This window comes from Rhipicephalus sanguineus, chromosome 7 (genome assembly GCF_013339695.2).
Source record: "Rhipicephalus sanguineus isolate Rsan-2018 chromosome 7, BIME_Rsan_1.4, whole genome shotgun sequence".
Taxonomy (NCBI): domain Eukaryota; kingdom Metazoa; phylum Arthropoda; class Arachnida; order Ixodida; family Ixodidae; genus Rhipicephalus; species Rhipicephalus sanguineus.
Window position 1 is genome coordinate 142,822,337 of NC_051182.1, and position 25,899 is coordinate 142,848,235.

Genomic DNA, 25,899 nt, shown 5'->3' on the forward strand with positions numbered 1-25,899 from the left:
CCTACCCTTTCCTACACTCTCTCGCACCACATGATCCGGTTACTAGGGGCGAGGATAAGCGCGCGCGCCCGCAGCTGTTGCTATGGGAGAGGGAGTGAGAGCGGAGAGATAACACCTGCCGGCGCGCGGACAACGCCGGACGCCTCACATAGCCCGACTAAGAAATGCATTCGCATTTAAAACCTTCGCGGAACTGTAAATCCCTGGGTTAACACACCACAGAGCAGCGCAAAACATGTGATGCCCCGATTTAGACATCTTCGTCTATTGCATAGTTGACCTGCTCGCAGGCTCCTCTCGGCTTCAGTTCGCTGCACGCCCCATCAAATGTCTTATCTTTCCCGTATTCATATTTGGTATACGTCAACCAATAACCGAGCGCGATCCAACTTGTGATATCGCTGAGCGAGTGGCAAGGGTGAGCGGAGGCAAGCGACGAACACCAGTCAACCAGCTGCAGTTCCCACGCTTCGCCAGATTTAATATTCACAAAATATGAAATCAAAAAGATCAATACACAAAAGAGGAGTTCTTTGCAGTTCAATCAAATTTCTTTATTTGTGAAAACTCGTGAAAGACAATAAATGCGAACATCCACATCAACCTCGCTTCGTTCAGCCAGATCTTAGGATGGCCGGCAACCGCTACGAGCGCGCATGTTCCTTCAAACCGAAACTGGTGCTCAGTTTCCGGGGCCTCACTTAGCCGCCATCTTCTTATGTTTTTGAGCTACATTGACAGACTTGTGAATTCCGATTTCGATACCAAAGTTTTAAACATATTCAGGTACGTTGATGATTATCTGATTTTGGGCTTTAACACGGAATGGGATGCGTTCACCTCAAGTGTGATGGAAACGTTCAGAAAAAGAGGCAAAGGCCTAAATTTCACATATGAAGAGCCCATTGATAACTGCTTACATTTCCTAGACGTGAAGCTCATTTTTGAAAAAGACCATTTTTGCTGGAAGTATTTCCGAAGAACGGTGAAGCCTTTGTTACAGTATGCTACCGCCAATTCAAGAATAATAATAAAAAAAACGGGATCGCAATGGGGTGTTTTCATTCAGCTCTAACAAAAACGTACAAGTACAGGTAAATGAATCTTTCCTAGAGCAGAAGTTACGGCTGGAAAAGGCTGGATATCCTACCCCGATTCTGCTAACTGCTAGCGAAAGGCTATTGAAGAAAATGTAATCCGTGGAGAAAGAGGTGCAAAGAAGCCAGGATGATAAAAAATTTCGGTGATCCCAGGTGGCGGCTAAGTATGGTGTCAGGTATAGTTTTCTCGGCAAAGAACAAAGTAGGGGGCGTGTGTCCTGCTGTAAATAATCTGTACGAAGACAGGCCTAGAGGTATCAATAATAAATGTTATAAGCATGCTGATCACCGGGTGGTTGATTGCAAAAGAAATTTAGGTTTATAAGATTCCGTTCAAATCTGGCCGGTGTTATGTCGGTCAAATTGTCCGATGCTTGCATGTATACGGTTAAAAGAGCACTTGGCCAATTTGAAGGAAAGGCCGGAAACACATTCAGCAATGCATTGTGCGCGCTGTTCTTCGGGTTCGTGTAGTCCTTTGTGTAACGAAACTGGTGCTTTGTATGCTCATCCTAATCAGACAACAAAAGAGATTCTAGAAGCTTGTCATATCTCGAGACTTCCAAGGCATGTGTGTCAGTCATCCATCCGTAGCTCTGAATGAGAACGAAAATTACTTGCTAAACAAGATCTGATAGTGCAATGTGTCTGTTAAAGGTTTTACTGTTTTTTATGTAAAGGATATGCCGTTCTGCTCATGCGCAGTGATCATGAGGTGCTTGTAGCGAGTATATATTGTGGTTTCTTATTGAATAAAGGTCCGTTGATAGTCTGCGCTGGTCCTTGTGAACTTTTCGTTTGTGTCTTCGTGTTGCGTGCGCAAAATTATCATTATGGAGCCAAACCAACTAGCCCGCCTCTCCGTTTTATTATCATCCAGCTCGGAAAAGCTCCCGAGGCTTCTCTTGATACACAGCGCGGCATCGTTTGCGTCGACGGATGCGTGTCTCTTCACTGTCGCCACGAGAGCGGCGTTAAAATGACCAGTTCGAGGGCCGCAGCGCAGTAATTGTCTCTCGACGCTCCCACGAGGAACTGCGCCGCGCGCTTCACCAGCAAGTCGTTGCGACGCACGACGTCCGACACTACGAACCAGTCGGCGCCCAATTCCACGCACCTGGTTAGGCGCATTTCAGTGAGCGCATAGTTGGTCGAGAAGTTTTGCGACGACAGCCTGTGGATCAGCGAGAGGGCCGACCTGTAGTCTTCCGGGTATAAGCACAAGCTGGAAACCGTCCGGCCGGACGTCAACCTGTCGGCCAGCGCCCGAGCCTCCGTCTCGTCGAAACACGGGACTCGGATGAGCAGGCTCCGTATGCTCTTGCTACCCATCTACAGCTGCGATTGGAACCAGGACCTTTTGAGTGGGAAGCGGGCATTCTACCCTGCACCACTTTGGCGTGCCAAGAAGGACAATTCTAGACACACCAGTGCCGTCGTTCTCGAGATGTACTGCGCAGTCAGGGTGCACACCTCGGCTATAGAGTGTACTAGAACAGGGGAGTGCTCGGAACGAGCTTCGAAAAGTGAAGCCCAAACAGGGTCAATCCGCTTGCAGCGCTGCGATCGGTAGTCTACAATGTGTCGTCATTTAAGAAGTTGCGCGCGGCCCCGCCGAAGTGGTGCAGGGGTAGAATGCCCGCTTCCCACTCAAAAGGTCCTGGTTCCAATCGCAGCTGTAGATGGTAGCTTTTTTCTTAGTGTTACCTTTTATAGCTTTGTTGGTTTTCCTTTGTTTCTTAATACTAGCTTCAGTTGATACGTGTTGGTTCAAAAAGTAACGCAAAATGTGAAGTAAAATAGAAGAAATTTGACAGTGAGCGCATTTGCAGCGCCACCGCCCGGGATTGAACAAAAATGTAAAGTATGGCCTCCGAGATATTCGGGAATACGAGACTCGAAACGAGATTTCATATTTTACGTTACTTTTTGTAGCAATACGTAGCAACAGAAGCTAGTTTTAAGGAACAAAGGGAAACCAACACAGCTATAAAAGGTGACACTAAGAATAAAAACCCACCATCTGCAGCTGCGATTCGAACCCGGGCCTTTTGAGCGGGAAGCGGGCATTCTACCTCTGCACCACTTTGGAGGAGCCGCGCAACTTCTTAAATGACGACACATTGTAGACTACCGATCGCAGCGCTAGAAGCGGATTGACCCTGTTTGGGCTTCACTTTCTGTACATTGACGCTGCAGCCGTTCCGAGCACTCCCCTGTTCTAGTACACTCTACCTCGGTGTTCAACAGGCCCACAGTCAGGCACAGCGACGACACGTGATTGGACGAGCGCAGCAGGGACAGGGTGGTGCGCAAGGGGTCCAACTCGTCGGATACGGTCGAGTCGAAGCGGACGAACCTGACCTCCTTGCACTCCGTGAGCGTTACGACGGCGTCACTGGTGGCATGGTTTCCGCTAGGGAAGAAGCGCTGCACGATGCCGGTTTTCCTGGTGGCTCGACATATCTCTGCCACATGCTCGCTTCGAAACCGCTGCACGATGACCTTTATGGAGGCGTGTGACGCGAGCTCCTTCAGCAAGGCGCAGCTCTCCTCCCGGTTGAACCCCGACAGATCCACGGTGATCTGGACCAGCGTGTTGTTTTCAGCGAGAGCCATCAGCCAGGGTTGGATGCGACTAGAGAAGTCTCCACAGTTCTCCATGCGGTGCGTGTCGGCTCCGTGCTCCGGCGCGGGTTCGTACCAGAAACACCTAATCATGTTGAAGCTGGTCAGCGTCTTGTTCCCGCAACGTACCTAGGCGATGTAATGCATGTTTTCGACGTCCATCCAGAAGTCCGACAGGTTCAGCACGGAGAGTGTGTTGCTGTTTACTATCGCCTCCACAATGAGAGGAACGTCGTCGAAAGCGTACCTGTGGCACGACCCCACGGTCACGGTGTGCAGCGTCTAGTTTTCCCGCGTGTAGTTGTCGAAAACGATGCCGCACGGGGACGGCTCAGGGCTCACCATACACGAGCAGAGCGATGGAACCTCAACTGTCGCGTTCCGCTGGAGCCCCCGAGGCAAGACGACCGCTTCCTCGCTTCCTGGCGATGGTTAGGAATGTGGCCCGTGAAGAGCGTCGTATAAGAGACTCGGTGCTCCCTATCCACGCACTATCCACACACCCGCACCGCACATCCGCCCCCTTCAAACGGCCAAGAGCAGCCGCCCCTATGACGTCACGAAGAGCGGTTCTCAACTTTTGCAGCCGCCAGGCCGGCTCGCCTCTCATTGACTGCGCGAAGGCGGCCGTCAGCATAGTAAACATGGCGCTTGCTCAAAACGGACGCGAGGCGTATCGCTGCAACGACGTGAAAAAATCGCTGATTTTATCGTTGTGATCATCGTAAGCGCTATGCGACTCCCGCGGAGATGTTCATCGAAGGTAGCCAGCCCATGTGCACTTCCTGGCCCCGCCAGCCGACCGAATGATACAGACCGAATGACAAGTGGAATAACGACCGAATGATAAGTGGCAGTGTGTAACCACGTACCACTTATTATTCGGTCGTTCTGGTGATTTCATTTTCCACGTGGTTGCTGTTGTCACGGGGTTGTATCTCGCGCCTGACTTTGTTGTTGGTTTTCGTGCAGATCATCGGAAGCCTTGCGCACATGCGCACACTGTCTAGCTGCGGCAATGTTTTAAATAAATGTTCACAGTGGTTAGTAGCGCTTCGTCCTGTGCGTTCCTTCTTTCACCAAGTATGTTCCTATGAAAAATTTTGCGGAAAGGGGTGGGGGGCAAGGCACACCTCTGATCAATAAATATTCAGCTGGCGTATGAACGCTAGTGCGTTGAAGTATCTGTGAGTAGAAGTGAGTATCAACGTGACCTGTTATAAGGCTGATAGTAATGCTGAAGTTTAGATGGTTGTCACCATAGGTCGGCAAAAAATGTTTGAAGCTCATTCAGACTCCCTCAATAAATGTATTTTGTGTTTAGGGCTCACTCGTACTCACTCATCAAAAGTTTCCTCAACCGGACTCAGTCGGACTCAGACTCACTAAAGTTTGTCTCAGCTGAACTCACTCGTACTCAAACTCGCCAAAATATTACTCACCCGGACTCACTCAGACTCACGGCTCGATCTGAGTCTGAGTGAGTCGGCTCATGAGCGAGTCTGCCGACCTATGCAGTTGACATGTAGTGTGATGCCTACAACAGTTCTATGCTTCTACCATGCATTATTACATCTGTCATTGTGACTCCTCACCCAAGATGACAATTTTGTAGGGTCTTTTTCCAAAGCAGTTTCAAGCACTGGCGTGGCTCTGTCGTGAAATACTTTACTGGCACACAGAACGCTTGGGTTCGATACCTGTTCAACCCCTCATGTTTATTCTTTGCACCCATTGAGATTTTTTCGCTAATGAACAGCGCTGCTGACACCGACATCGCATTTTCTGCGTCACGTGCATCTTCAAGCAAAACATTATTTTTTTATGGTATAGTTGAAAGCAGCCAGGCAACACATGCATGCTCGCTGGTGAGCCTCATGAGATAATCACTAATGTAGGGCAAGTCATAGTATGTTCTTGATGGTGAGACATTGCATTGCTGTTTAATTGAGTAATTCAGTTCATCAAGTACCTCCTAAGTACACGTCCACATTGCTATTCGGAATTCTTGACATCTGATGTGTGGAACTGGACCAAAGGTCTGCTTTTCTTGACAATGTGGTCAAGGGCTGTTACACCGCTGGTATGAGGTGCGTCGTTGCATTCACATATGGAGCTGCAGTACAATTATCTGTACAATGCTCTGTACAAAAACAGCACAATTATCTGCTGCTTTCATTACTGTTACTAAGATCGAGTGATGTTTCCGCCATTGCGGAAAGGTAATAAGAAGCGAAATTCATTTTTCTCACTAGTGTCTTTTGCACATAACTTGAAGAAACAAACATCGCAATAGATTTGAAAGCGCGTTCAGACTCAGAACAACTGAATAAGATAAGGCCTTTTTTAACTCTTTGTGACCAATCCAAACTTCCTTAGCTTGCCGCTCACGCTAAGCTAACGACGTTTTGGATTGTCCGCAAATGCGAAAAAAAAAAAAAACTGCCATGCCAATAGCTCCGGCAAGCGTAACTACTTGCGGCGCTCGAAAACGGGGAAGTTTGAGCGCATGTGCGTGCGCGGGGTTCCCAATTCAAGGGACACTAAAGAGCAAAATGATTTTTCTCATATTAGTAAAGTACTCTTTCACGATACCAAAAAACACCACGCTTGCTGAGAGAAGACTCTTAGTAAGCGAGAAAACGCGCAAAAACAAAATGTGGGTGGCGCCGTAGTGATGCAGAACTATCGATGGTACTGTCGATACTATCGATAGCTGAGTCACTATCGAACTATCGATGGTTAAAGATACTATCGATAGCGCTATCGATAGTAAAAAAATCGATGGTACTATCGATAGTATAAAATCAACAGCGCGGTCTCACTGCAGAATAAACTTGATTCCCCGCGCGCGTGGTACATAGTGGAGCCGGAGGAGCAGCTATAGGCTGAAGGGCAAGAAAGTTGACATGATTGGGTTCTTCACCAGAGTGCTTTGCTGACACATGATCATAAAGTCAAACTGTTCAGCTGTAGCGGAAAGGAAGCCTTTACATATGGCGGGACGGCGCGGCTTCAAATTGATATTGCATTTTATGATTTCAAAATAAAAAATATCAAGAGGTTATTTGTAAGGTGTGACTGGTTGCTTTTGGATGTCAATTTATTGATGGATATATTCCGCCATTTTCACTGCGGAAATAATTAATTTCTCTGCCAAAAATTGTTCATAAGTTAAGCGAAGCTGATAGTAGGCTATCGCAAATATTTTGGCAATATGGCCGGCCAGCAACCGCATCATTATTCACACCACTGTCAATAGTATTATAGGCTTCCCAAGCAACGCTTAGCGGCGCTGCTGCTCTTGACAGGCAGCGCCATCTCTGGCAGAAAAAGAGAAACTGGGGCGTGATCAGCGAGCGTTTTCCCTTCTCGCCACCGCGTTGCCGCTCGCTTCCGTGCACGTGCAGAGCTCTCGCGGTGCACTTGCGGCGTCTCACAATGTACCGCGTGCAGTGCGGCTTCAAAAGGATCTTCAAGCTTGACTGGCACTTCCGCAAAGCGAACTTGATAAAATGAGGAATGCTCGTCAATCACGTTAACGGTGAAGAGCAGACGATCGACGACAACCACGCCCGACTCAAAGCGAAATGCATTTCCCAAGTCGCGATTACACCGTGTAGGACGTATACCTCGAGGTAAGTGTCATTCTGTCACGTTAAAGATGAATAATGGTCCACATACACTCCGAAATGAAGCCGTACACGCTATCGATGTTCTGCGGCGTGGACTACGAATCATATGATTGTTGTTTTGATATGGCATGCTTACAGTAGCAGCCGTGTACTTTCGTGAACAAACGTTTGCGGCGTGCGAAAAAAAGATTATACGGCCATGGCACTGCTTCCTGAGAAGGTTAGAGTCAAGTCCTCCGTGCCGCTGGAGAATCACCCGCCGATTAAGACGCGAGGCAGCTAGCTGAGCTTCAACCACTGTGAAGCAAGATCAACTGCTCGCCTCGTTTTTTTCGGCTCTCGCGTCATGCTTGCAGTCTCTTTTTATGATACTGACTTGACAGGCGTATAAAACCTGTTGCGTGAACGCGGCTAGAAAATGGCATAAAGTCAGAAGGTGGTTAATTCAAGGTTGCAGTTGCAAAGCATGTATGAAGTGCCAGTTATATTTAGCGGCTTAAATATATATCACCCCAATAAAGTGACAAAAACAAAGCAAACCTGCAGAACGATGTCAAAGCTCGCTGAAAATGCACAGACGTCCGTTCCGGCGTGATAAAGCAGCCTTCCCGACGCGTAAAATGCAGGCGCCGAACTTCTGACAATGTGCGGAGTTCAGTTGAATTCAACCAACCGCGCAACGCTAACGGTATAACGCGAATGTGAACGTTCAACAACGACGGGTAAGTCTCACGAGCACGGGGAATCAAAACACAAAGTTGCTGCACCTACAACCGTAACTGGACTTTAACAATGCGAGAAGACAGCGAGTAATCATTACTGTAGTCGCTGCGTGCATGCGCCCCGTTACTTACCGATTCAGGTGGTCGGAACGAACGAAAGCGATGAACTCAGACAGCCAAAATAGAAGGCGAGACAGCGCTGTCAGCTATCCACGCTTGCCGCCTTTATTTCTCGTGCGACACGCCCGGGAACCGATACAGTTTAACACGTGAATCGTGTGCCTTGTCTGCACTGTTGTGGCTGGCCACTAAACCGCAATACTTCGGACCACGCTTGCGCTTCCGCGGGGTCGCTTCTGCCATCGTGGAAATGCGCAGCTTCGCACAGCAAGCCTCTCGGCTCAACGTGCCGAGCTGACGGCCCCACAGTTACCCGCACCGAGAGAAGAACGCGAGCGCACGTGCGCTACCGCTACCGTGAAAGGGGCTGAGTCGGCCGCGCGACGGTTCAGAGTTTTCCGACAGAGCCGCAGCGTGGCTGGCGCGGCGCTGTCGTCGCGCCGCAAACTTGAGCTTGGGCTCCCTATCACGTGGTTGTGACGGCGAAATATGCTGCAGCAAGATTGGGAAATACACAACTCTTTATTTGGGCGAACTTGTGCTCAGAAAATCAAAACTCAAAATACAAGCGATACATGCTGCGCACTGATAGAGGCGGAAGCAGTCGTCACCGTTCAGTATTCTGATAATCGGTGGAACGCGTCGTCCTTTATACATCAGTCATCAAAGCCTTCCAGCGTTATCGCTGGTGCTCGCGTTAGCTCTGGAATAAACTTGGCTATTCGCGTCCGACGCGTAATCTTAACAGAATGATCTCAAACAATCGTGAAGCCTCTGAAACATTACGGCGTGGTATGAGTCAAACGTTGCTACCAGTCTTTGTGGATGAAACCCCAATACGTTAAAACAAAGCAATAAACGCGCGTGGCAGTGATATCGCTATAGTAATATTAACCATGGTACTACCGATTACATTATCGATAGTTTGTCGATAGTAGCACTATCGATAGTTCCAAAAAAACTATCGATACTATCGATAGTCAATTTACCGATAGTTCTGCATCACTATGGCGACGCCACCTTGAAGTTTCCGCACCATACGCCGTGACGTCACATGTTTTGGCGGACTATATAGTTCCTAATCGGTAAAAATGAAGTACATTGTCCTCTGAGGGGGCCGTAGACTTAACATACCAAGTTTGGGGTAATTTTGTTGAGCCAATGGCGCCAAAATACGATAAATACACTTTGAAATCCGTGACGTCAAGAGGGGAGATTTCGGCGCGAAATTTAAAATGATACTTTGAACTAGATTTTCTCCTCTATTAATAAGCCTATGATGGCGAAATTAACGACATTTGAGTTCTCAGAGCACAATGTATCGATCTAAACCGATTCATGGTTTCTCTTCAGTGTCCCTTTAAGGGGGGGGGGGAGCAAGATTCACTGCCGCTCCCGCCTCCCTCACCATGTTGATCGTGTCCTAAAGACAAAACAAGCTCCCCCATGGATGCAATACATGAAAATGAAGCGATGACGTGGTCCTCGCAGCAGCCTGGCATTGGTGCCCGACATTCCGGGGATCACAGTGGGAAGTAACGAGTTCCCTGAATGCAACATCAGGAATCATCGGTCACCATTATCGTCAAAAAGCATGCTTTACTATAACCCTGCATGCGCATTAAAACATTCCGTGAAGGATCCGAATGACTAAAGGTATGGGGGCAGAATTGTGGCGATTTGGCCTGTTGGTTGAACAGAATTTGCGCCCCCCCCCCCCCTCCTCCACCCTCGTGCGCACGCCTATGCACGTAAGCTCAAACACATCGCTCTCAGCTGTGTTACACGGGCTCCTCATCCAGGATGTCGCCCACATTTAGATACCGTCGTATGCACAACCAGCAGTCTCGATTGAGGTCCACAAGCTGCGTCTGACAGTCGTCGCGTTCGTAGCAAGCTACACTCTCTTTGACGACACCCGCCATGCGCATGAAGTCATCCATTTCGGAGAAGCTCTTGAGGCTTCTCTTGATCCGTAGCACGGCCTCGTTTGCGTCGACGGATGCGTGTCTCTTCACTGTCGCCACGAGAGCGGCGTTAAAATGAACCAGTTCGAGGGCCGCAGCGCAGTACTTGTGGCTCGAAGTTCCCTTGACGAATTGCGTCGCGCGCTTGACCAGAGAGTCGTTGCGACGCACGACGTCCGAGACTGCGAACCAGTCGGCGCCCAACTCCACGCACCTGGTCAGGCGCATTTCAGTGAGCGCATAGTTGGTCGAGAAGTTTCGCGACGACAGCCTGTGGATGAGCGAGAGTACCGACCTGCAGTCCTCTGGGAAGAAGGACACGCTGAAAACAGTCCGGCTGGACGTCAACGTGTCGGCCAGCGCCCGAGCCTCCGTCTCGTCGAAACACGGGCCTTGGATGAGCAGGCTGCGTATGCTCTTGTTGACGGACAGCGCTCGCACCAGCGCCCGCTCGGGCCGGGCGACGGCGTTCCCGATGTCGATGAACAAGAAGGACAACTCTAGATGCCCCAGTGCCGTCGTTCTCGAGATGTACTGCGCAATCAGGGTGCTCACCTCGGTGTTCAACAGGCCCACAGTCAGGCAGAGCGACGACACGTGATCAGACGACCGCAGCAGGGACAGGGTGGTGCGCAAGGACTCGTCGGATACGGTCGAGTCGAAGCTGACGAACACCGCCTCCTTGCATTCCGTGAGCATTACGACGGGGTCACTGATGGCATGGTTTTCACAAAAGATCAAGCGCTGCAGGATGCCGGTGTTCCTGGTGGCTCGGCATATCTCTGCCACGTCCTCGTTTCGAATCCGCTGCACAAAAATCTTCTTTATGGAGGCGTGTGACGCGAGCGCCTTCAGCAATGCCCAGCACTCCTCCCGGTTGAACCACGACAGATCCAGGGTAATCTGTACCAGCGTGTTGTTTTCGGCGAGAACTCTTAGCCAGGGTTGGATGCGACTAGAGAAGCTTCCACAGTTCTCCATGCGGTTAGAGTCGGCTCCGTGCTCCGGCTCGGGTTCGTACCAGAAACACCCAAACATGTTGAAGGAGGTCAGTGTCTTGTTCTCGCTGAGTAGCCAGGCGATGTACTGCATGTTTTCGACGTCCATCGAGAAGTGGAGCAGGTTCAGCACGGAGAGAGTGGCGTTGTTTATTATGGCCTCCACAATGAGAGGGACGTCATCAAAAGCGTACCTGTGGCACGATCCCACGCCCAGGGTATGCAGCGTCTTGGTTTCGCGCATGTACTCGGCGAAAACGATGCCGCACGGGGACGAGGCAGGGCCCACCATACACGAGCAGAGTGACAGCGTCTTGATCGTCGCTGTTCCGCTGGAGCCCCCGAAGCAAGACGACCGCTTCCTGGCGATGGTTAGGAAGGTGGCCCGTGAAGAGCGCCGTAAGAGACTCGGTGCTCGCTAAGAACTTCGAGAGGCCCTCGAGGACGGTCTCGTCTAAGAGCACACTCCTGACGTCGAGCTCCCGCAGGTGGTTCAGGTGCAGCAGCGTTGCGGCGAAGCTGTGGGAGGCCTGCGGCTTCAGCTGCAGCAGGCAGAACTTGAGCTTTCGAAGGCTCGGGCTTTCGCGAAGGGAGTCGCACACGAGTTGAGAGTGGCCCGCCAACGCATATCCGTTCAGGTCCACCGAAACCACGCAACGGTGAAGCGTCAGGAGGTGGTGCAAGAGCGTTGCGGACTCGTGCACCGTTTCCAGCGTAACATACGGAACGTAGGCGTGCTGCCCCAAAGAAGCGCGCACATCGGCGAGAGACAGTTCGCCCGGGGCAAGCTCCCTCAGTTCCAGTCCCACCTGCCAGAAGAACTCGTTCCACAGGGGAAGGTCTCCGAAGATGTGGCACAGCCGACCGTCGTTGCTCGAGCACGGGGTCCGGTAGTTTATGATGGAGCCGGAGAAATAGCTCCTCGCCGAGTCCATGTCTGCCAAGAGGGGCATCGGTCTTCTTCGTAAACCGCATAAAGCTTTCGGGCGCCCATCACGCTCGGACATGGCTAGTGATGGAGGCACTGAGCTCCCTTGCTGATAAGCGCACCGATGGCTTCTCCGGTTGCCTTCCGTAGTGAACTGCCGCAACGCTGAGCTGCTGTCGTGCTCACTTTTTCTGTGAGCTGAGGATCGCCCAGCGCCTTCGCCTCTCTCCACTGCTGGTGATTCCGACCAAGCTGCGTTTGGTATCCGCTTCACGGTATTTCCTCTCATTGTGGTTTTTTTTTTTTTTTCATATCCCCTTATTTCTCTCACTGGCGCACCTGCGATGTTCGCAGGCTGTCACTTTGACTGAGAAAAAGAGTCCGACGTTTCGGGACCGAATCGGTCCCTTCCTCAGGGGGTGACTGCATTCATCGCCGTGTCTTGTCCTCTAGCCACAGCTCTGACTTTCCCTTTCCATCACGTCTCGGAGGCCGTGAACGTGTTCCGAAGGCACTGTTCCCAGCGAGCGGTTCATGTTTGCAGGTGTGTTCTGAGTATGCCAAGACTGGAGTCAAGAGCCTTCTTCCTGGATTCCTTACTCTTTCTATAACAGAAGCGCCGTCAAAGCCAATTTGTTGACTGAAGCTTTCGCTATCTTCTCTGGGCCACGACTTCGTCGGGGCTGCTCTCAGACAGGAAAATGCTATGCCACTCTTTACCCAGAAAAGATTAGCGAAAGCTTGGAGTCAACAAATCAGCAGGCTAAAGAATCCAGGGCACGAAAAACACGTGCTGTGTAGATCAGCAAACGGGCTGTTTAGTTACGTACGAGATAACTCGCGGAACAAAATGACAACAGAAAAAAGATAGTGTCTATACCATATGCGCACAAGGTTGCACATAACTGAAAAAAGAAAAAAAACACTTAGGCGATAGGTTTGACGCAGAAGTAGTGTTCTCGGCACCCAATAAGCTCGTGCAGGATTAGACCGCAAGCTGTCCACAGCAGAAAAAAAAAAACTAATACCAACAGATGCACGATAAATCAGAAAACAAAGTTTGTTAGATGTAGATTATCCGTTGTATATTGTTTGCCCCTATCTTGTGGGAAAGTATACATCGGCCAGCAAGAGGGTGGCATCCGGCACACTCTCTCCTGCCCTGCTACTTCCCTTTCTCCACCTCTCCGCTCAAGAACACCTTCCCGACCGTGAGAACACGTTTTGAGAGAGACGCGCGGCAGCGAGTGGCGGCTGGCGATGTCGATTGGTAAGCGATTTTGCAGCGAGCATGGTTGGCGAGTCAGTATCCGCCGAGTTTCGCGTCACTTCCTCTCTAGTTCGCGGCGGGGCCGCTAGATGCGCCAATTTGCGAAAAATGCATTAAATTCATTATTTTCTGCTAGTCTCTGGCTGAAATTAAGGTTGTTTCAACAAATTTCAGCACCCAATCTTTCAATTGGGCCGTTTATCTCGGCGGCGAAAATTTTGTTCAGTATCCCTTTAACAAAAGAAAAGACTGCTGCATTAGTCAATCATCAGTTCCATCAAGTCATCGGGAAATCCCCTTCCCGGAAGGGCTTTAAGTTGTAGTGTTGCTTCTGTTACGCTCTCGTTCTTGTCTGGTATTTCCGTTTAAGCGAGTGTAGATTTCTAGTGGAACATCTTAAAATAACCTTAGATTGTACATCATTTTTTTAAAAGTGTATAAGCTGCACGTGCTTCGTTAAGTTTTGTTTCTTTTGTATCGCTTGAGTGTGCGCAGAAAGTTTGGTCCTAGATAAGAATACATGGAGTGCTGGTTCATCTCTACATGTGCATCAGTTATCCTATCACTAGAGTGTGCACAAAATTTGTTCTTTGATAAGCTAATATTGAGGGATGATTCATTTCTGTGTCGCTCGGGGTTGCTTGGGTGCATATATATGAAGTAATTTTCCTGAAATAAATTCAGTTGCGAGTCTAGCAAGTGTCGTGTCCTTCCTATTCATTCTGTCCCCGTCCAAAGTGCGCTACTTAACAAGACAGGTATAATGATCAGTCACCAACCAGCCCAGCTCTCAACCTTACTGAACTGGAAGGACCATGCAACAAAGTACAGCACCGACGGAAGCTCAAGGATGGTGTTAATTTTGTCGCAGAATATTGTTGTATCATTCATTCAGTGCAATTTAACTTCTTTTAGGAGCTAATTCAAGCCCGAGTGAATTGTTCCAATCTGCAAGAGCCAAATCCAAATTTCCTTCCTGAACACCTGCGATAGTGCGTTACATAGATTTTGACCGAAATACAGATTTGAGGCATTTTGGTGACATGAGCACACTTGCAAAGAAATTGTTGGAGCAGGCCCGACGATACTGTCAGTTACAAAAAACTGCGTTTACAAAAAACTGGGGGGGGGGGGGGTTCAACTCCCCCCCCCCCGCGAAATTTTTTAATTTTGCATGTGTATATATACACGCACACATAAAAACGCACGCGCGGACATACATAAAGTAGGGACACTAAAGGCAAATATTAAGTCGACGTCGATTGTTGAAATAGCGGTACAGAAACCTCGTAGTGCTACTTTTGTGCCAAGGAAGTGCTTATTTCGAAATAAAATCACGTTTTAGTGGTCCGCATCGCGTTAGCGAAATCACCCGCCTGAAAGCGGTATTTCGCACGTCACTGTTGCCGTGCCCAACGTTGTCCGCCTTTACTGCGCGGCGGCGTGCACTGGCGGCGTGCACCATTCGGGCATCCGGCAACATCACATGCATGCGGTATTTTGTCGAACTTTCTGTCAGAGCTACTTTAACGAGCGTGCAGAACACACGCGGACAGTACGCGATACCATACCAAAAGTACCACTGAGACGCGACCGCGTGAGCGAAGCAGGGCGCCGGGTGAAGCGCAGTTCGGCGAAAACGGAACTTTTGAACCACGCGCGCCGTTCCCCATGGCAACGCCAAAGAGGTTCTTTTTTTCCATGAATCAAACAGAAACGAACAAGCAGTATTTTATTACGTCTCTTGCTGCACGGAAGGTTCTTTTTTTTATTGCAGCAAGTTTGATTACAATTCAGACTCTCCCACGTCATCGGGATCACTTCCAAAATGTCCCACTCGTGGCGCTCATCGTGTGATACATTTAGCTTAATTTCTCGGTAAGTAGGGCACTGCTGTTGATAATACTGCCGTTTTAGACGTTGTCATACATTGAGCTTTCACTCTGACATAAATTGTTATTTGCCTTTAGTGCCCCTTTAAGTTGTATCCTAATGAAGCCAATAGAAAATTAAACCAAGGAAAGAACATGGGACATTGATTTTCTTTTTCTGACTGTGGTTTACGATTTTGACCTAAATCGGAAGGAATTAAAGTGGACGAAAAATCACCCTTTCCGTCGGTGGGGTCCGAATCCACATCCTTCGAATTACGCACTTTCGAGAAGGAATAAGGCAGTACAAGAACGATATTCGTCAACTAAACAGCGAGTGCAGCGCAGTGGCAGATCACTGCGAGCAGTTTGACTACCGCATTAGTTCAGACGGTACAGTGACCCTAAAGTCCCTAGGTTTTTTTTTTTTTTTTTTCAAAAGCGAAAAATCTAGAGACTTTAGGTGGTCCTATAAAAAAGAAAGTATCAACCGGACCACGGGGTCACTGCCTTACATCCACTAGCTGTCAAGGCTTGCGACAAGTCTTTGCAAACCTCGCGCGTACGTCAAGGAAGCGCATACAAGCGCTCTGCATCTCGGTCCTTCTTGCCCCTGAAGCAGGGGCGTAGCGAAGGGGGGGGGAGGTTGGGGGTTCAACCCCCCCCCCCCCGAAATTGTTCAATTTTGCTTGCGTATATATACATGCACACATACAAACGCACGCCTGAACATACATTAAGTATGGTTGAACCCCCCCCCCCCGAAAAAATTTTCTGGCTACGCCTCTGCCCTGAAGGTAGGTGTGCGCACGGGGTGCCCCCCCCCCCCCCCTCTAATCATCTAAAGGGGGCCGGGGCGCCAATTCTGCCTAATACCTCTACACAGTAGGACCTTTCACGGCATTTTTTAATGCGCAACGTCATGGATACGCATGTTTGTTGACGATAATAGCGATCAGGGACCCCTGATATCGCATTCAAAGAACTGTTTACTGCCCTCATTTACCCCGGAAAGGCGGGGACCAATGACAGGCCTTTCTGAGAAACACGTCATCGCTTCATTCTCATCTTAGCATCCATTGCAAAGCAGGTTTTCTTTCAGACTCAACATAATGGAGGGGGGGGGGAGCTGCAGTACATCTGCCCCCCCCCCCCCCCCCGCTACCCTTACAGAGGACCCTACGCACGCCTATACGCCTAGTGCGCGCCGACGGAAGCGCCATAGGCGGCGAACTCAATCATTGCTCTCGGGAAAGCAAGCAGACGGCCGCCGTGGTTTCCTACGTCGGTGTACGTGTCTTTCCGCTTTTTTACGTTTCCGTAGTGAAATAAGCAACGTTCTTCGTATGCGTGGTGGCCGAAACTTCAAGGGATGTCGAATAACAATTGCTGTGGAGTGGAGTGCTCAAACACCTACAAAAACGCGCCCGGAACACGGTTTTACTGGTTTTACTCACCTACCGCAAGGCCTCCTGAGCAAGAGTGACGGAAGCAATGGATCGCTGTTGTTCGTTGGCAAAGACGAGCCGCTTCGTCATTGTGCGGGTTAACACGTCGCTTCTTATTCTAATGCTTTCGTTCTGTCATATCGGTGCTCGCTGGATGCACTCGATCATGTTGACACTGGTAGACGACCAAAGTTATCAGCCTGAGCATGCGTTGGTTCGGTTCGACCGCCGTGCAGGGCACTTCGTTCAAACGTTCTATATTTCAGAAGTGTTGTAGTTCGGGCGAGTTGGTCATCCATGAACTTAGCTTGAACTAGCGCGGTACATGCACCGCGCTATTACAAGCTAAGTTCTATATTTATTATTTACAGAAACAGAAATGCAGCAATGGTTGACTTCAGAAAGAACAAGAAGTGCTTGAGACGTCACCTTTGTAAACAAAACAAAGCGGATGTTCACCACGAGCTGCACCTTATAGCTGGATCTTGTTACGCTGGTCTGCGCGACGCACCTTTGATATTCACCGGCATGACGATTCACTCTACGCGGACGTTCGTTCTCCTCCGCAGTCGGTCATCACATGTCTTCTCGGCGACCCTCTTCAAAACTTGTCGCTGTCATCTCTTGACACTTGACTCACAGCACTAGATCATCAAACAACACGTCTTCTGCGGTCGAGCGAACGATGCTGTCACTAGAACGACATAACTTCATCGCCGACTAACTCCTCACTGACTGACTCTGCCCCCCCGCGCTTGCTGCACTTGCATTGCCTGTATCGGCTCGCGCCTGGGTTCGGGAAAGTGCGTATGATTCGTCTGTGCGTAGCGCAGCGAAAGCTAGGGAAAGGGCGAGATCCTCTCACCGATTCGTCTGCGGAATCAGACGGCGCCGCTGGCTCGGCTTTGCTTTCTCGAATATCCCGATCTTTCGCGTTCGTTGGCTGTGTCGGTGGCGTCTTCTGCGGAGAAGGTAAGAAGCGCGCGGGCGCGCTCCCGGCGCCTTTTTATACTTGTTTTTTCGATGCGCGCGCTCTGTCGCGCATGAACCGTCGGCGCCAGGCTTTCATGCTGTCGTTCGAAATCGGCGACGTGCGCTTAGTTAAGCGCTCGTTCGTGGCAAACATCGTGCACAAGTCCACTTTCGTAGAAGCCCGCGCCTTTCCTGCAGCTGCCAGTGCAGAATTAGTTGTCTGGCACCCGCACGAAGGGGAAATAGCAGCCGCGTACTTCATTCATTTCCTCACAGCAAGGCTGTGCAAAGCGCTGTCGTCTGCTCGGCTTCCCGCACGTACCGTCGGCGGCGCCCGCTAGGTGGCTATCAGTGGCGCCTCTATAGGCGGTGCACAAGGCGTATGCCCCTGAAGAAAAAGTCAGGCAGGCTTTGAAACGTCCAATAATGTTAAAATGAACTATGATTGGAGTTTTTTCTTTTACTTTAAATTCTAAGGACTGTACAAGCACTTGGACTGCTGTTCGCTACCGCTTGCGTGGCAGCACCAAATGATCTCTAGTTTAGGTTACTGCTATTACATCACTCAGTGAAAACATTGCAACTTATTTGAAGGCACCCAGTGTACAAATAACAACTCTAAAGTGACGAAATGACGATTTTATTGGCAACGAATGAGAAAAAAAAAAGTTGAAAACACTTCAGTCAACGGCGACCAGAAAGCATTGTATAAACACAGAGAAAGTTGTGCAGAGCAGAGGGGCGAAAACGAAAAAAAAAAATTGCAGCTCACGTGGCCCGAAACAAATTGTACTGGGCCATAACACAACAACGAAGGCGCGCCTACTCACAATCCAGGATGTGGCCCATCTTCAAGAACTGGCGTATGTACAGCCAGCAGTCTTTGTTGAGGTCGACCAACTGCGTCTGACCGCCTACACGCCTGGGGCACGTCACGCTGTACTTGACGACTCCCGCCAGGCGCATGAAGTCGTCCAACTCGTTGTAGCTCTTCATGCTGGCGTTTATCCGCGACAGGGCCTCGTTTTCGTCGACGGACGCGAGTTCCCGTACTTTCTCCACAAGTCCCTGGCTCGAGTGCACCAACTCGGCAGCTGCCGCGCAGTACCTGCGCCTCGTTCCCACGACGAAGTGCGCAGCGCGCGTCACCAGCGACCAGTTGCGGCACACAACGCTCTGGACGGTGAACAAGTCGTCGCCAAACCGGCCAAACTCGTGACGCTCGATCTTAACATGGTGCATCCCAAGGAGCGTGTAGTTCGTGGAGAAGTTAGGCGAGAGATTGCGGATCAGCCGCGAGGTGCACTTATACGTCGAAAAGAAGGACACGTCGACCAGCGCCCGACTGGTCCGCAACGAGTCGGCCAGCATCCGGGCCTCGATCTCGTCCACGTAGACGTCGTCGATCGACAGCCTGTTTATGCTCTCGTTGACGCACAGTGCTTGTATCAGTTCGCGCCTGGACGCGTGGATGAGGCGCCAGGTGCCGCAGCCCTGGAAGAACAGCTTCAGCTCCCTGAGCACTTTGGTGTGCAATATGTACCGCGCAGTCAGGGCGAGCACCGTGCCGGTAAGCAGACGCGCGCCCACAGCGAGGCAGAGCGACGTCACGTGACTACACGACGGCAGTAGGCGCAGAAAGATGTCTAGCAGGTTGAACGTGTAGGTCTCTACCGCATTGAAGCTGATGCGGGACAGCTCCTTGCAGTCCGTTAGCGCAAGTACATTGTACTCGCCGATTCCCTGTGTGCCGACGGAGAAGCGCTCCTGCGCGCCGGACTCTCGCAGGGCCCTGCATATCTCGATACACTCATTGTCCCTCACCTGCGTGACGGTGATCTTCAGTGACGCGTTGGACGCTAGTGTGCTGAATAAGGACCGGCTATCGTCCGCGTTCCATGACACGTTCAGAGTCAACTCTTCCAGCGTCTTGTTCTCGGCGACGACCGCCAGCCAGGGACCGACCGGCCTGTTCCAGACGTAGCCGCAGTCGAGGTAGCTGGGAAAAACCAGTTTGAACCGCCTCAGGTTCCGGTTCTGGCAGAGATGCCGCGCGAGGATATCGACGTCGTTGTCGCTGAAGTCGAAGCCTATCACGTTCAGCTCGGAAAGTGTCCTGTTGCAGAGCAGCCACCCAATCATCCGAGGAACCTCCCTGCAGTCATCCACGCCGAGGCACTTCACGGTCAGCGTGCGCAGTGTCCGAGTATCATTCAGGTAGTCGGCGAACATGACGCCGCACTGGGACGTGAACGGGCTCATCAAAGTCGAGTTGATCGACAGCGTGCTGATAGTAGCGTTCAGCTTGAGTCCCTTGAGGATGACTACAGCTGATTCGCACGACAGTTTCACACCATTCATGATGAGCGTAGTCAGAGACTGGGTCCTTGCCAAGAACTCCGAGAGAACCTCGATGACAGCACGGGGAAGGAGTACCGAACCGCAGTCGAGTTCTTCAAGGTGCTTGAGATGAGGCAGTGCTGCGGTGAAGCTCGCCTCCGTGGGAATATCCATTATTACGACATTCATCACGTGGAGCGACTCCAGACGCAGGTTGAGATTCTTGAGGCCCGGACTCTTGCGCAGCGCGTCGCATACGAGTTGCGGGTGGCCGCAATACATGTACTTGTTGAGGTCCACCGAAACGACGCAACGGTGAAGCGTCAGCAAGTGATGCAGGAGCGTGGCGGCCAAGCGCCACTCGTCCCAGGTCTCCCAGGAAGAGTCCGCGCCGTGCGACTCCACGAGCGACAGTTTGCCCGGCGAGAGCTCTTTCAATTCGAGATCCACCTTCCAGAAGAACTTGTTCCACGTGGAGAGGTCTCCGAAGATGTCGCACAGCCGACCCTCGCTGCTCGTGCATGGTATCCGGCAGTTTACGATGGACCCTGAGAAGTAACTATTTGCAAAGGCCATGTTCGCCTAGAACTGCGCCCGGTGTTCCCCGGGAACCGCCGCGAGCATCCGCAGACGCACTCAGGCACGCGTACGTATGCTACGCGTCGCACCACAACGAAAACACAGTAGCCCCTGAAGCCGCGTACATTTCAACTTGTGAAGGCGGGAGAGAGCTCCTCTCCCTAGTGCCTACGTCACCACGACGCTTTCGGGAAACAGGAGACATGCCCGCCCTCCCGAGTACAACCACGGCCGCTTTTTATCCAGCGGCCGTGGTACAACCTGCCCCGACCGGTTTCGGGGTGTCTGCGCTGGGAGAGGTTCTTTGCAGTACGTTCCACATAGGTCTCTTTTGCGCATGCGTGGCCACGCCTGGCAACAAAACGCCTGGCCTTGGAAAATACGGGCAGCGCGCGCTAGCAGACGCCGCACGCCGACGGCTATATGAGGACCCAACTAAAAACGTCGCTCTACAACAGCCCAAATCAAGCTTAGAGGAATAAGCAAAAGAGACGAAGGCTCCCACGCGGGCACACTTGAAAGAAGTATGGTGCGTGCAGCTGCTACTGTGGGCGATTATATGCATTGAACGCAGGCATCGGCAGCCGCCCGCGACCCATGCACCTAGCTTACTTCATGAAAATATTAAGGGTCTGTGCTTGTGCTACTCCACTCCGCCCGATACAAATGTTACTTCAGCACATTTCGAAGGTGAAAACTTCAGCGCTAACCAGGACGGAACACGCGCACTGCGCCAGGGCTCGTCCCATCTCTTTGTAATATCGTCCTCGTTTGTGCTGAAGTTCTTACCTGCAGGGTTATGCAGCAGCTAGGCCTATTAACGGGAGCGTTTGAACGGGCTGGTAATTCATCTAGAACATCGTCTTGGTGGATTTCATCTTCCAGTAGTCTCAGGCAAATGCATAAGGGACCCTGAGTTTTTATTGTACTTCAGTACAGGCCATTGCATTGAGGCATCTCAGCACCTCGTTACGGTAAACGCCGTAAATACGACCACATCTACCGCACGCAAATGTCACTCGCTATACTGACAAACTGTAGGGAAAAAAGGTAGCGCTGCAAAGTTAAGGACAAGAAAAAACGTGGACTACACAGACGAGGCGCATCTAACAGCTACTGACAAGTCCCGCAAAATTAATCAACTGCTTCGTGAAGTTCATGCGTAGCAGTAAACGTAATATTTGGGAACGCTAAAATTGGGTTTTACACTAGGTTTTATTTAATTTTCTTATATTCTGTCGCAGTGCTCGAAGGTTGAATACATCCACAGGACCGTAAACATCAGTGGCCTCGCGGTTCATCGGCAGTTACGGTACCTAAAATATACTTGTGGTACTTGTGGTGGTGGTCCTATTTTTCGAGCGGTTGCGCTGTAAAATTGTGTTTGTGCGTTTTCGTGCTGTGTGCATCGGCGAGACTATTGGTATTGCTTTATTAACGGTGGCATGAGTGAGCCCGACCAAGAGTGTGTGCGTCGAGTGGGCAAGTGCCTGGGCATTGCTGCGCATGATGGTGAAGAATCTGTGCGCGTGTTCCCGTTCCCTTCCGACCCAGCAGGAAGAAATCAGTGGAATAAAGCTATCCACTGTGCGGACTTCACACCAGAAAAGCGATCGGTGGTAAGGCTAACATTCCTATTAAGGGTCGTTGTCACTTCTTCTGCATTGCATAACACCACGTGGATTGAGACATCGTGCAGTGGCTTGACGTGTGGGAGCAACTGAAGTTTGATAACGGAATTCTCACACGGGAGACGCACAGTGCTTTCCGACTCACTACAGAGACATTGGTTAAGCTTGTCACCTACTGCCTTGAAGACCTTGGATTTGACTAAGTTCTCCTAGGGCAAGTTCCAGACAGACTGTTTGCCAAATGCCAGACAGATTGTCTGCCAAATACCATAAGGCAGGTATCTGAATCCGAACGCAAGCTTTGTCTACAGAGTACCCCGAAGTGGCCAGAGATGGATGCAGAGACGGCTCCAATGAAAGCTGACGAGGCTACCTTGCAGAAATTTTACATTGAAGTAAACGCTAAGCACTTCGAGATGAAGGCACCAAACCTTCCTGCCATCACATACGTTGCAGGCTACTGCGCCCATGCGGCACTTAAAGGGGTGGTGCCATCAAATTTCGAGGCTATAACAAGCCTGTTGTGGGTTTCCTCTGTATGCAAGGACACTCCACACGAAGGGTCGGACACAGCAAACGTTTAGAATATATTTTAATTCACTTCCAAAGTGTACCTAAATGCCCATTCTCCCGATCAAAACCCATCGCTAGCGCGCCAACACTGACGTATAGATCTGTAGGATGGACAACGAAAGTTGTAGTGACGTCACACCAGATCTGCTATAGTGACGTGAGTGACCTGCGGACCTCCGCCACCTCCGCAACGTACGTACCGGCTGTAGTGAACTAGAATATATTCTAGTTCACTATAGTACCGGCAAAGCATCGGTTGCTACATCACTCGCCGAGTTTCGATCGTTTTCTTGCTAAGTGCGTCACAGCCTTGTGTGGTCACGTGACCACGCCTCCTACACTTCTACGTCACTGCCCAACCTCGGCGCCCAGAAACCGAAACCGAAAGTTGTCCACATCAAAAGGCGATATTAAATTATTTAGCGAGAATACATGAATCTTGGTGCGTGCATCGTTGTTCCTGGAGCTATTGGAAACGCTTACAGCAAAGAACGCGCAAGCCACAAACATGGTGGCACCACCCCTTTAAGCGTACATAGCAAACTTAGTGGAAGACGAAGACATTAAGCTTGAAAACGCAGAAGTAATAGAAAGCGTGAGCCGTGAGGGACTATAAAGTTCCCCAGCCTGCAGTAGTGAATGCTGTTATGACCGCCGAAACAGTATTAGACAAGCTATACGAAGTCATAAGTATCCTGCTGGTTTTCGTGCGCTCCCAAATCAAAAGTAAGCCCCTTTTCTCATTAACATGCGACCTGTTGAAGGACAACGGCAATTTTCAGGAATGTGAAAGTAGTCACAGCCCACAGTTAGTAGTGTTGCAGCACCTACTTAATGCGGCAACCAATATTCTACTGAAATACTAGCGCAAGGTCAGGAATGACCAACTTGTGCGAATGAAGGTGGCTGAGAAGCGGAAGCTTAACACCTTAAAACCTTGACTGTTCTGCATTTTCACTTGTCTATGAAATGTCACGTGTAACTGAATGTTTGCATTTTTAATAAAGATTTCCTTAACACCCAACGCAGCTCATTTGTGTATTTTAAGAGGCAACCGTGAAGCAAAACAGACAGCACTGCTACACATACAATTGTAAATGTTTCGTAAGAGGCACGAAATGTTTCGTGCAAAGTTCTGGGACTATTTCAGAGTATTAATGCTAAACTGCAGTGAAAACAGAAGTTCTAGAAGTTGTGCTGACATTTACTTAATTTATAAAGCGTAATTCCATGCATATATATATATATATATATTATATATATATATATATATATATATATATATATATATATATATATATATATATATATAGTTCCTTAAGCAATACTGCATCAGAAGACTGTTCCTATCTCTTCATAAAGTTATTCTCATTAGGTTCATTTCACTCAACATTTGATCAAGTGCTTACCCATTACGGGCCTTAGCTAGTCCAGGAGTTCTTGGCCATATTCATAAATATAAAAACACGGTAGAATCTATAACTGCAATGTAGTTAAGAGCTTTTTGAAATTTCAACATTTAAACATGCAAAGCTCCCGGACAGAAACCGCAAACTTCCACAAAAACACACACTATCTATCTATCTATCTATCTATCTATCTATCTATCTATCTATCTATCTATCTATCTATCTATCTATCTATCTATCTATCTATCTATCTGTCTGTCTGTCTGTCTGTCTGTCTGTCTGTCTGTCTGTCTGTCTGTCTGTCTGTCTGTCTGTCTGTCTGTCTGTCTGTCTGTCTGTCTGTCTGTCTGTCTGTCTGTCTGTCTGTCTGTCTACAGCTTCTTCATTTTTAGCTGACCGGAGGTAACCACAGTGGGGCGCTTGCCCAATTTATGTGGCGCATACCCGCTAGAAGCTGCGTTACGCTCCCCGTAGATTAACCTTTTCGTCTAACGAACCTATCTATGGTCGTGAAACTGACGGCAATACAGTTTTTAAAGAATATAACTTATCAGCCTAAACTAATTTGTCACTTTATTTTAGTGTCCCTTTTAACACTTTTCGGCGAGCATTTCTTTATTCATTTCTTTTCTCACAGCTTTTTTCCGGCCGACGCAGCAGCGTGAATCACAGCACGCGCAATGCCGCTCTGTCGCGGCGCCTGTATTATTATCAACGACGTTATCTGTACGTAGCGTCATGCGGCGTTTGTGTTTTGAACCATTGTCCTTCGATTCCTTGCATTTCCCGTCTTGCTAATCTTTTCTGTGTCATTTTCGTCCCTTTCTTTCTTTCTTTCTTTCTTTCTTTCTTTCTTTCTTTCTTTCTTTCTTTCTTTCTTTCTTCTTTCTTTCTTTCTTTCTTTCTTTCTTTCTTTCTTCTTTTTTTATTTTTTTTGTAAACTCCAACTGTACGCTGACTCTTTCGAGATACGCGTTCATATGTGTGAAGTGCCGAACCCGATAAAGCCCGGAACGTTCCACGGTCGGCTTTGAAATTGCTTGTTTTTTTTGTTGTTTTTTTTTTCTCTATCTCTCTTGTTTCCGGTCGGCTCGGCATGCATACAACGGAACTTACGCTCTGCGAACGCGATAAGTGAAGCGGACGCTTGAAGCACACAGACTCTACGAAGGCCGAAAGGCAATATGGGCCCCGGCCAAGCAGATTTTATAGGATATGACCCATAAAACTTTGTCTATCACACCGCGTATCTATCTAGCTATCTTTCCCGTGATATTCCCCGCTCATATATATAGTCAGTCATAAACATTTCCCTTTCCACTCTCCTTGACCCGTCGACAGGCCTGATGCATTGGTTTTTCGCGCGATTCTGTGGACCCTTCCAAATGTTTACACACACGCACGCACACACACACACACACACACACACACTGTTGGAACATCAGCAATGTCTTCATTCCGTCTCAATCAAACAGTTATTATTTCATGGTAGGTTAATTGTAACATATAAAATGTACAAACGAAGGTCCCAAAGTACAAGACTGCTACGGGACCCAGCGCTGTTGTCCAGTCTGCTAATGTGTCTAGATTTACACTTCACGTTGTACAGTATATAATCACTAACCAACCATAATAATATATATATATATAGATATATATATATATATATATATATATATATATATTATATATACATATATATATATAT

At 49.4% G+C, this 25,899-nt stretch overlaps 1 protein-coding gene across 1 annotated transcript in view; it reads right to left on the reverse strand.

The window, feature by feature from the left end:
- Positions 1 to 25,899, reverse strand: part of LOC119400111 (neuronal-specific septin-3) — a 121,777-nt gene that overhangs the window by 59,319 nt on the left and 36,559 nt on the right. The gene's annotated exons all lie outside the window — the stretch shown is intronic.